Raw genomic sequence first — 11,389 nt, 5'->3', positions numbered from 1 at the left:
ATACCCATTCACTCTTCAGAATTTTTGCAGAAAGTTACCAGGAATTGAACGGATTTACAAGAGCATATCAGCTTGTAAAAGGTTAAAGGGCAAGAGGAGGCAGATACTTAACAAGATCCTACGCTGTACAGTGTTCAGTGTCAAATTCAGTGCTGCAAGTGCAGTTTCAAATTGTAATCTCTTACTTTTCATTGTCACAAAAAATAAATTACTTAACACAACAACCATGTAAGATGACAGAAACTGTTAAATTATCTTTAAAACCATTGTTTGATATTTGGAACTTTTTAAAAGTTGCTATAAACATAGCACAGCTGGAATTCCAAATGTAGCCCTGAAAATGACAATCAATTATAGTATAGCCCAGAGTTTTTGTAATACTTATAAATGCAAGACATTGAATATTTCCAAGCTGTACTGGAGCTTTATATCTTGTTTTGTTGACTACAGCTATTTAGCTCTAACAGCTGAATAAAACATTGACCACAATGCACCTTATGTGAATGAGTGTACTTAAGAGGGTCAGAAAACACATCCCAATGGTACTGCTTCACAGCTTGAGGGTCCAGGAGGTGCATTTCAACTCTGCATGTGCTTCAGCTCCAATCTATTGGAGTGTAAATGAAGCTAGCCTTCAGCTCCAGGTTGTCTGAGGTCACTTGGCCCTCAGAACTGCAGGGATGATGAAGTTTTCCATCTGTAAGTGTTTTTTTGACAAATTGCCACAGGTTTTACAGAATGCTCAAGTTGTGAGGGGGAAAAAAAATAAGTGTCTGGGAGAAGAAAGTAAAACGAGTTCCTGAATTCTTCTTGGAAGCTGCAGGAAAAAAAAAAAAAAAAGCTCCAAAAATCTTTCCTTACTTTAAAACTGCAACAGGTAAGTCAGCACCGGTTTATTTCTGAATTTTTCGAGTAATATTCTAAAGTTTTTTTGTTTTAAGAAATTCGCTGTTGCATAACTTACCGAGGCACACAAAGAGCTGGCTTGTTATAAATCAAGCTTGTTATAATCTGCAGCAGCTGAAACAGGGAGCTGCCCGGTAATACTTTATTATTACCACAGTAATAATAAAACTGGATTAATAAGAGACCTCATTGTTTTCTTTATCTAATTCCATTATCTATCTAACACATCATCTCTTGACATTTAGATCAGTTTAAAATACAGTAAAGGGTTTCCTAAATATGCCCTGCGTATCTGTCTTTAAGGTCATTTTGACATGAATGGCTGAATATATGAGATGACAATCAAAGCTTTTGCATCTGTCACTTTTTTGTACGTAGGCCCTCAGCACAGTTTTAGGAGAAATCTGTTGTAAATCTTGTGACAGCCCATAGCTTAGCCCAGTGGCGTAAGGTTTGGCGTTTTGTAGAATAATTGATGATGAAGAATGAAACTTGCATAGTTTATATTCCCGTATTCAAGTTCCCTAACCTCTTAAAAGCTCTTTCCTGAAATGACTGTGAAGATCAACCCAACAGGCAGCAATATTTACAGGATTGATGATAAAGATAAAAAAACGTCAAGTTTACAGTGCCAGGGTTCAGGGCTTTAACATAGCTCTTTGCTGTCACTTGCCTGAGTTATTTAAGCAGGTTTAAACTTGCTGACTCAAGTGGCCGATGTGTTTTTTCAAGTCGTGAACCTTGTGTGTACACTGGACCTGATGTATGCTGAAGTTCATGTTGGCAGAACTAAACAAGAAGCCCTTTGAAAGCAACAGGAATGTTCCGGTTTATTTGAGTGTATTCTGTTTGGCCACTTTATCCTTAAAAAGGTTGCCATGGCAGCGTCTGAAAGCCGAGTCAGAGATGTCAAAGCAAAGCCGCTGGACATTTGTTTAACATAGGTAATAACTTTGTCCAGTTGCCTAATTCAGATAGATTCCCTTGGTTTATTCATTGTTCAAGTGCTTAACAAAAACACTCTACCCTTTTTATATTTTTGTAACTCAGTTTGTTCTCTCCCTCTCTCATTTTTTTTTAAATCAGCGGTTAATCAATTTTACTCCTGTTTTTCTACCCAATTTGAAATCCTTGATTCGAATGTTGCCTCATCGCTACAACCCACATACCAATCAAGATGGCTGAAGAGCAACGAGTTGCCTCTTCTCACCCACCAAGCCTAATCAATAGATGTAGCCAACTTAATGAATTCTGGGGGAGAGTTTGGGAAGCCACTACCTAGACTTGCTGACAACTGACCACCAGGGGTCACTAAAGTGTGATGAGGTAAAAAATCCCCAGAGCATTTTTTCCCCAATCCCACAGGAGCCTAAAGCCAGATGCAGTCGTCCTGGTGGGTCTCCAGCCAAGATCTACAGTTTGTTGGATTTTAAATATGCTTGTGTAAAGGGAGGTGATGTCTGACGCACTGCCGGAATGGATTCTTACCACTGTCGGTGAGATGAGGTTAAAAGCTCTAAAACCACACCTGCAGAGGAGCATATTGGTTAAGATGCTCGGTTCTGGTGTGCGTGATCACTAGTTCATGCTCACCCTCTGCCCTTTTGCACTCAACTATCCCACTTGGCACAGACGGGTCGATCCATCATCACACCCCTAGCTCTCTAACTCAATGTCAACTAGAAAACAGCGAGGCACAACTGAAAATAACATTTGTAACGGGATATGTTTGGATTGTCTTTGCAAAAGATCAAAAGCAGGCTCGCGATGAAGTCAAAGCACTCCTGATGCTAATGGTTTCCTGGTGGATGAAAGCCTGGAAACATTCCTTGCAAGCTAGACTCATTAACAGCTCAGAGAAGATATTTCTTCATTGGCCCTAGCTATTGGAAATAGCGTTGTTTCTAAGAACTTTATAAGAAATGAAGGGCTAAAACAGGATTGGGAGGAATGGAAGGTAATTGTGAGTGTACAGTATTGTATTTCACTCAAATAGCTATCCCATAATCTCAACTATATTCACGTTTTCCAAGCATTTTTGTATCAGGGCACTATGCAGAATTAGCTATTTACTTTAAAAGAAATCATGAGAGGGAGTATAAATCCATTATGAAGGATGCTTGCTGGTAATATATCTGGTATGTTGGGTCTTGGATGAGGTCTGATTGTGCTACATAATGTAGCAAGCATTCAATTTTTGGTAAAGGTACATAACTAGCAAGAAACTACATTTTCAGAAAGCAACAGCTAAATTGTTCTGAGTAATTCTTGATATTCCCTATATGAAACTATACCCCTTTCAGGATAAACTGCATGCTTTTTTTTTTCTTTAATTCAAAGTAGCAAAGTTTGTGTCAGCTTGTTGAACCAACCTCCTTGTTTCTGTGGTAAAATAACACTAAAATATTTAGACATGGAAAGTAACTAGATTTAAAGACTTGTTGAGCAGTTTTCTGTAACATGACAGCTATGATATAAACTTTACCACGTAAGGGTCTTTGAAAACTAGAATTAAACAAGCCAGCATGCTAACATGATTACTCCTGTGTGCTCCAACGTTTCTAACTAATTTCAGAACTAGAATTAGAAAAAATAAAGATGCACAGTGGAACAAAGTCTATTGCTGGCATTTCAACACATGTTTTTCTTCATATTATTTTAAAGCTATATGAAATATAATACTATTGAGTCCCTCATCTTTGGTTGAAAAGTTGTAAACGATGGAATTAATTTCTGGTTCAGCCGCAGAGTCTGCGTTGTACATATCCTGTATGTGGGTAACAACTCAAAGACACCCACATCGCTGCACACGCAATGGGCATCATTAAAATGACAGCTACATACTGGCTTCAGAGCAAACATTTATCTACAGCATTGATACAAATCTGAAATATTGACACTGCTTATTATAAAACTTAAAATCAGTAATGTGCTCCCGTGTGAAGTTAAACTCCCCTTTAAATAAACTTAACAAAGAATAACTGCACAATAATAACGACCTTGTTGCAATTAAAGGGCAAAGGATTTTTATTTTTTTTTCCAGACTGTGACAGTGCTTTCAGTTGTGTTATGTTTCCTAAAGCTTGCTGTGCTGAAAGAGACATGGATAATCTGACAGCCAAGGCTTTTCAGATATTACAGGGTAATTGTGTGTAACCATATTGGTCCTTGAAAAATCAACAAGGCAAATGGGGAATATGATACCTTTTGTTGGTCTAATAAGTGAACAAACGAGTTATCCTAGACAAGCTGCTGGGTTCACACAGATGTCTATTCCCTGTGTGAACCAGAAATAACTGTATTTTGTTTTGTTAGTTCAGTAAAGGGGATTATATTACATTAATCTGTCTACAGTATTATCAGTGGACCCTTTGATTATATACAATCCAAAATACTATATTATATAAAAGCACATTAAAAAAGTATGTCTTCAATTTAGACATAAAAAAATCAGATGTTTCAATCTGACAAATGCTAACTAAAATAGAGTTCCACCATCGAGGAGCACAACAGCAACAAGCTCTGGCTCCAGTTGATTTTAAAGTACTTTTTTTTTCAAGAGTGATCTCAAAGAATGAATAGGAATATACAGTTGGTAGTTCTTGGAGATGGGATTGGCACAAATACATGAAGGACCTTATAAGATATTACAGCAACTTTAAAATCAATTTGGTAACTCACTGGTAACCAACGTAAGGACCTGAACACTGGAGTAATATGCTGAGGAAGACGAGTGTGAGAAAGCAGTCTGGCGGCTGTGTTCTGGACAAGCTGCAGCCTTCTGAGTTTAGTGACAGGTATACCAACAAACAAGGAATTGCAATAATCAAGACAAGTGGTTATGAATGCATGTATCAGCATCTCTGCATCCCTCGTATCCAGCACTACGACATTTACATTAACAAACTTTTTCAGAAGCAATATATTTGTTTATATGTAGTTGAATGCATGCAATTAATTGTAAATGTTACCTTAAAGTAAGTTGTCAGTATCGGATTGATTTAAGGTTTTTTTTTTCTGAAATAGTTCTTAAACAGTTAAAGAAGTTTGGAAGCCGGCACTGTTGCCATTCCAAGTCCAAAAGAAAGAATTTAAGAAGAAAATTTGTATTTCTTAAGGTTAACATTGTGTGGTTATTGGCTGAGGAACACTGGATTTTTCAAGGACAGTCTCGCCAGCAGAAAAGGGGGTTTATATAAGCCCTTGTGAATCATTAGTAAGGATGGTGTTTACTTTAGTATACACTGTACTAATGCACTGGTAACACTAAAGTAATGGCTGCATATTCATAATGAATTCTGACTGAATGCCACAGGAATAACACCTAAATGTATTATGCACTTCCTCCAAGTTCAGAAGTAATTCATTTTGAATTCAGCCCTGTTAATTGAATGTGGATTTAATTACCAATATTAATTCCATGTTCCTTTTTAACAAATTATGTTGATCAAATTATAAAGCTAAATTGTGGAAGCATAAGATTAAAAACCAGGATGTTTTAGCGTCCCGAGAAGGCATATTGGGTAGAATTTTGCCATTGATTTGAAACCTCTTTTTAGACACATACTAAGGAACTGACCCCGTAGACATCAACATGTCTGAAAACTATTATTATATATCTTGGAACACTTTACTTTCCTTTCACTGAGATAGAAAATATGTGTAGAGACTGTATGGGTCTGCGTTAAAAATATTAAAAATGAAAACAACTTTGGATACTATTTGTACAACACAGCATCCACAGTGTTCCCTACTGAAAGAAAAAACATAAACATGATCATTGTGTTGTTTGAAATAACAGGTAATGAATGACTGGCTCTTGGTTGGCAGTGTGGTGAGATCCTGAAAATACTGACCACCTTCTCCAAATGTTATTTTACACTCCACAAAGCAGCCACAGTAACGGGAAACACAACAGTGCTGGGCACGGAGTTCAATCTCAATCCAAATTAGTCAGAACAAAACTCAAACTGCAGGGTGGGGCCTGTCCCACAGGGGGGAGTTGAAAGCCCTCCGGAGATAATCTACAATCCTGGTGTTTAGCTGGGTCAACTTGGGCACATTTCTGAACCCAGACACTGACTACAGTGACTGTATCATTGTTTCTGTGACTATAAACCAAAACATTGGTTCAGCCTAAAACCTTCCTGCGTCACACGGTCATTGACAACAGCATCTCTTCTTTGTACTGCATTTGAACCTTCAAGCGTTCAGCAACAGAAAGAGTTTGCCATCCTTAATGATGTGAGTAAACAGAGCGCTTGGTCACATTGCTGCTATGCTTGTATAATTAGCCCTGACCTTTCCAGATCTATTTGGTAACTTCAGCCCCAAACCCTCTAACCATATGCAAACCAACATTCCATTCCAACCACGCAATCCAGAGTTAAAGCATGCAAAAAACACATGGATTTTATTATTTTAATTAATGGGCTCCGTTTCTAGCCTGGAGATTCAAACAGAGAATTTAACAGCACTGTAATTTTACACAAGTACACTTCCAGTAGGTTCATTGTGCCATTATCATGCTATAGAGAAAAGCCCATACATTATGTATAAAGAATTTGAAGTGGTAATCATTTAGGAATAGTCATGTATCCCTAGGAGAACAATTTGAACACCTTTGCATCATTCTGACTGCCAATGGTGGACCCACACTTGATGGCACAGGTTTCTATTATTTTATCCAAACGCTGATCATTTGTACACAGTTATAAAATCCATAGGTTTATCAAAGATGCTTTTTTTTTTTTTTTCAAAGCCGGAAATCGTGTTGAAAGATTCATGATAAACCAGAGTTGATTTACAGGAAGCTGCTGACAGTTCTCTTGTTTTTATAAACACAAAAGCATGTCCGACAGCATACAACAGCACAAGCACAAGATATACTTCTAGGAATTTGCCATGCCGGCTAAACAGCTGGCAAACCAGGGAGGGGGCACTGTGATTGAGCAGCGGACAGTAAATCAACCATACTGAACATCTGATCAGAACATCGAGGGAGGGTCCATGTTGTATCCTTTAAAGGAGTCCATGGCAATGCTTGGGTGCTGTTATCAGGACTGCAGGAGGAAGCTGCTTTGTAGGAGTATTGCAGGAAGCGATACACTCTATATCCGCTGTCCGTGATGTTCGTGCAAAGCCAGGAATAGGAGAGGTCCTTCACAAGCCAGTACTCTCTGATCGGATCATTTCCTGCTTTAATTAAAACAGAGCGTGTGCAATCTGCAGTGTGCTAGTCAGTATGGGAATTGTTATCTTTTAATTATCTAGTTTCTATTTATTTATTTATTTTTCTTTAAAGTGGTTGAAGTTATGATTGATGACATACATACCTCAGGTACTATTCCAGGACTTTTTTTTATCTACATATTTATTATAGGAATTTTACATTCAGTCCTTTTGGATGTTTGACATTTTTCTCCATTAAGTTTTCATTGGCTGAGAGAAACTTTATACCAGGTTTTGGATTTGAGGTAAGGCTGCAGTTAAGGTTCCTGTTCGAAGGTGCTTGGACTGGGTTAGGATTGGGGTTACCCAACAGCATTATTTCCTATCTGTCACTGAAGAATTCCTTGTAAAGCATTGAGCAGAAACTACTATCTCTTCCAGATCCCAGAGCCAGTTCTGGCACCAGGTTGACTGTATGTTTATTCCACCTGGTGGGCTGAGTTGCCTCTTCATCTTCCAGAGTGATCCCAGATCTAAATAGCTGTAAACTGTCTGACTTCTAATACCCTCCCCTGTTCTCCAGACCACTACACTGCTCTAAGCATTACAGGATACAAAGCATTTACAGTCTTTAATTAACTCCTCTTTGAAGGGGAGAAAAGCACCTTTTTAAAAATTATTTTACAAAACAAGAACCAAATACCAAAGTAACAGGGGGTCAAATGTATTGATCTAGATGGGGGTGCATCTTAATACCACAATTCATAGATGATATTTCAATCCTTTCTTATCATTACTGAAATTAATAAAAAAAAAAAATAATAATACAGGTATTGGGATCTGCAAACTGGTTTATACTGTCTAGAGCAGCGGAATCAAGATCTGAAGCTGTTTAGATCTTAAAATAGACCCAAAGCAGGTAAGCAAATGGTTGTTTGTGTTGACTGGGTTAAAATAGTGCCAGATTAAACAGAATTTACAGCTTCTACCTGGATTGGCGTGTGGCGTGCAATGACAAGCTGACCTTCTCTAAACCAGTTAAAGGTCAAACAAACAAACAAAAAAGCTTTGAAACTAGTGAAATGAGCCATGATGTGAAGTAATAAAGCCCAGAGTGCTGCACTTGTTGTGTTATTTATTAACTCAGCCAGCTCCTGCCTTACTGCACTCCAGCCTGGTCTAGCCAGGTGTAGTCAGAAGAGCAGAAAAGAGGAAGAACCACCTCAAAGTAGCAGACTTGAAGCCCTGGGCTCAGGTCATAATACTGTAACCTGTCTCTTGTGACTGAGATAATCACTGGTTAGAGGTGTGGAGGCGTGGTTCAAATCCCTACGTTTCTTCCTATACCACAAGCAAGGAACTCACCATCAAGGTAAGCAGAGTTTTGCTGTTTTAAATTTTGCTGAGCATGATTCCTGGAATTACTAAGGACACAGTGGAAGATTGTTCCATGTTAGGTTTGGTAATACAGTAGAGCAAACCTAGTATTGTTAATACAGTAAATAGCTCTTTATTGATAGACCATGTTTGGTAACAGTAAACATTTGCATTGAGGCCTTTGTATTCATGATTTAATTCAATCTTTAAAAGAGCCTCATTCTCAACTCCAAAGTAAACTTCTAGTTCTGCCAATGTGCACTAAATTGAAAAGTAATAAACAAGCATGTTGAGCGTTATTTTGAATCAAGTGCAAAGGCAATTAATATCAGGCAAATAATAATATAAAACTAGGAAAAGAAAAGTTGAATTCCTGAGTGGTTTCTTGCAAGTTGTGTACCGTTACATTTGTTTTATTGTTCTGAACATTTTGTATTGCTTTCACACTCCAACATACACCCTTTGTGTCACAATATACCTTGATACAACCTTTCAAGATAATCCAGAAAGGTGTGACTTGTTACTACTTGTTATCCCTGAATATTTGTCCATTCATAATGTCTTCATTAACAAGTTAAAAAAAGTTATAAAATTCCTTCCATTTAAACTGTAACTTTACCCGACTTCCCGGTGTTAATATAAGCACTGATCCAATCACCAGAAAAGCAAAACTATTCAAAGCAAAGGCTTGGTTTACAAGCCTCACCTTGCATATGATCTCCTAAGAAATCATTTAAAGAAAATTCTACCTTCTGTTCATCTTCAATGGTTATAGATGACAGCTCTGGAACAGCCAGCACAGCCATTATAGTTCATTCCTTTGCCGTTCCACAAAGCAATTGCAATTTATATATAATGTATTGCTGCAAAAGGTTTAAAATGCTTCAACAATAATGTGAATCTCCATCTGGGAAACATAAGTCCTGCACAACTGAGTTGGAAATAGTCACCAGTAGCTGTGTAATCTTACTAGTTTACAGAACCGTGTATACAGGTTTTGGCCACTTTATTAAGGAGAAGATATGGTTAAAATCCATCTTGTGTGACTCCTAGCACACTGTTCTTTTTTGATACAGCCATCAGTCACTCCCAACCAGGCCGCAGTTTTCTGGGACGTTCGCCAGTCCTTGAAATTCAGTGGTCTGAAATTGCCTAGTCTTGGCTAGAAAATCTTATTGGATATCTGCTATCATACCCCAATATAAATGTGCTTCACCGCACTTGAATAGAGGTAACCCACAGGTTCAAAGCGAGCAATGCAGAAATAATCGAGTTTGGGAAGGCATACCCACGAAGAGACAAAGTTCATTCAGTCAGTTGTATTGTTATGTAAGCTTAATGTTATGCCTCTTATTCCTTTGGCTTACAACCTAAAATCCCTTTCATTCGGGTTGAATAAGCAAATGCCCTTACCGAAGGACATCCAGGACGGGCTATCCATTTATATTTACTCATTAACAGAAAAGCAGCAACTGCTGTCCCACTATACGTGGGCGGCTCATGTCTAACCACAAGGTGCTTACTTATTAAAAGTCTCATAGGATTAGAGGCACGCAGTGTTCATAGCTGCTGAGTTGCAGTGTTTTCTTAACTGACTGGCCTCTGTGTTTCTTCTCTGCTTCGTCTGAATTTGTGAAACTAGCAGTTTTGTTCAAGTTGAAGCCTGTCCTCAGGGCTTGGAATTCATGGAAAGGCTTGACATTATGTTGGTTTAATAAGGTTCCTGGATCCACCACATCGTTCTTTTGAACAAAAGAGCTGAATGAAACAGGAACAGAGCACCAAGACCTAACCCTAACAGAGCATGCTATGTGTACCCATAACAAGCTCTGTCCAGTGGATTGAACCAGGTGGGATCATCATGTACAGACCCTTGACCCATGACCATGTTTGGCTGAGGTTCTGCGGTGAGGCAGTGGCGCCAGCTGTCTGTTTAACAACTGAAGTGTGTAAACGCCATGCATTATTCATGGAACATACAGAAGGTCGCGAAACTAACAATGCACATTTTTTGCAAGAGGGAACTGAAAAACTATACCGCATTAAGATTTATTGAGATGTACAGACCCTCTGTAAATAATTGAGGGACACAGATGGTTCCACTTTAGTGTGCCTGAACATTCCTTTGGTAAAACACAAATTCCAACAGTTTTTTGTTACAATGGAAATATCTTTTTTTTTTTTTTTTTTTTTTTTTGCTGGAGAACAGTTAATACTAGGGTCAGTGGAAGGTTACTTGGATATGGTTTCCTCAGGGTCATTTTTGTCATCGCTGTAAAAAAGAATATGTTAATTATGCAGTTTCAGTGTTGCTAGATTTTCAAACTGCACCCCATGGGCCTCTTTATTCATATCATACACACATAAATGTGACTGACTGCATCTAGGGTTGCAATCAAGGACAAGATCCATTTATCAATGACTCTGAGGAACTGCAAGACATTTCTTAAAGTGTTTATTGTAGTTCTTCTTAATCTGTACATTTTCAAACAAGTTTCACACAAGGGCCTATCTGCTCGCCCTTTACACTATCCTTACCTTATCTGAACAATCAGGCTCCTGTTAAATTTGCTACGCATTCATCAGATTTATTACAGGAGTTTTACAAACAGTAATAAGTCTGAACCTGCAGGCCTTTAAGTGAGCTGCTGGATGAGATCCATGCAGTGACTGAGGGAAAACAGTTTCTAAACAATTCACCACAAATAAAAGACTTCAGTCTTGGGTGTAGCACAGGGGTTTACACAGTTGTGCTTGTCTGTGAATATCAACCTGAGCTGAACGTACATCATATTATCAGCGAAATATTGGAGGTGATTAGTAAGAAATTATACAAAAGCATACTAAGCACAGGCAATCTTTGGACTGTAGATGGAACTGGTGCTAAGAATTCCCATTTAATATTGGAAAAGACTGGTTTCATAGTGCAGATGGA

The 11,389-nt window shown here is 38.2% G+C and overlaps 2 protein-coding genes across 2 annotated transcripts in view; one reads left to right on the top strand and one right to left on the bottom strand.

Moving 5' to 3' along the window:
- Window positions 1-11,389, bottom strand: part of LOC117413670 (CD2-associated protein-like) — a 66,876-nt gene that overhangs the window by 5,341 nt on the left and 50,146 nt on the right. The gene's annotated exons all lie outside the window — the stretch shown is intronic.
- Window positions 8,274-11,389, top strand: part of LOC117413333 (protein eva-1 homolog B-like) — a 28,439-nt gene continuing 25,323 nt past the window's right edge. Inside the window, exon 1 of the mRNA XM_058999489.1 lies at window positions 8,274-8,449. The gene's annotated coding sequence lies outside the window, so the exon portion shown is untranslated. The remainder of the gene's footprint in view (window positions 8,450-11,389) is intronic.

This window comes from Acipenser ruthenus, chromosome 25, assembly GCF_902713425.1.
Source record: "Acipenser ruthenus chromosome 25, fAciRut3.2 maternal haplotype, whole genome shotgun sequence".
Lineage (NCBI taxonomy): Eukaryota > Metazoa > Chordata > Actinopteri > Acipenseriformes > Acipenseridae > Acipenser > Acipenser ruthenus.
Note: the sequence above shows the minus strand (reverse complement) of the source record. Positions and strands in the feature narration are given on the sequence as shown.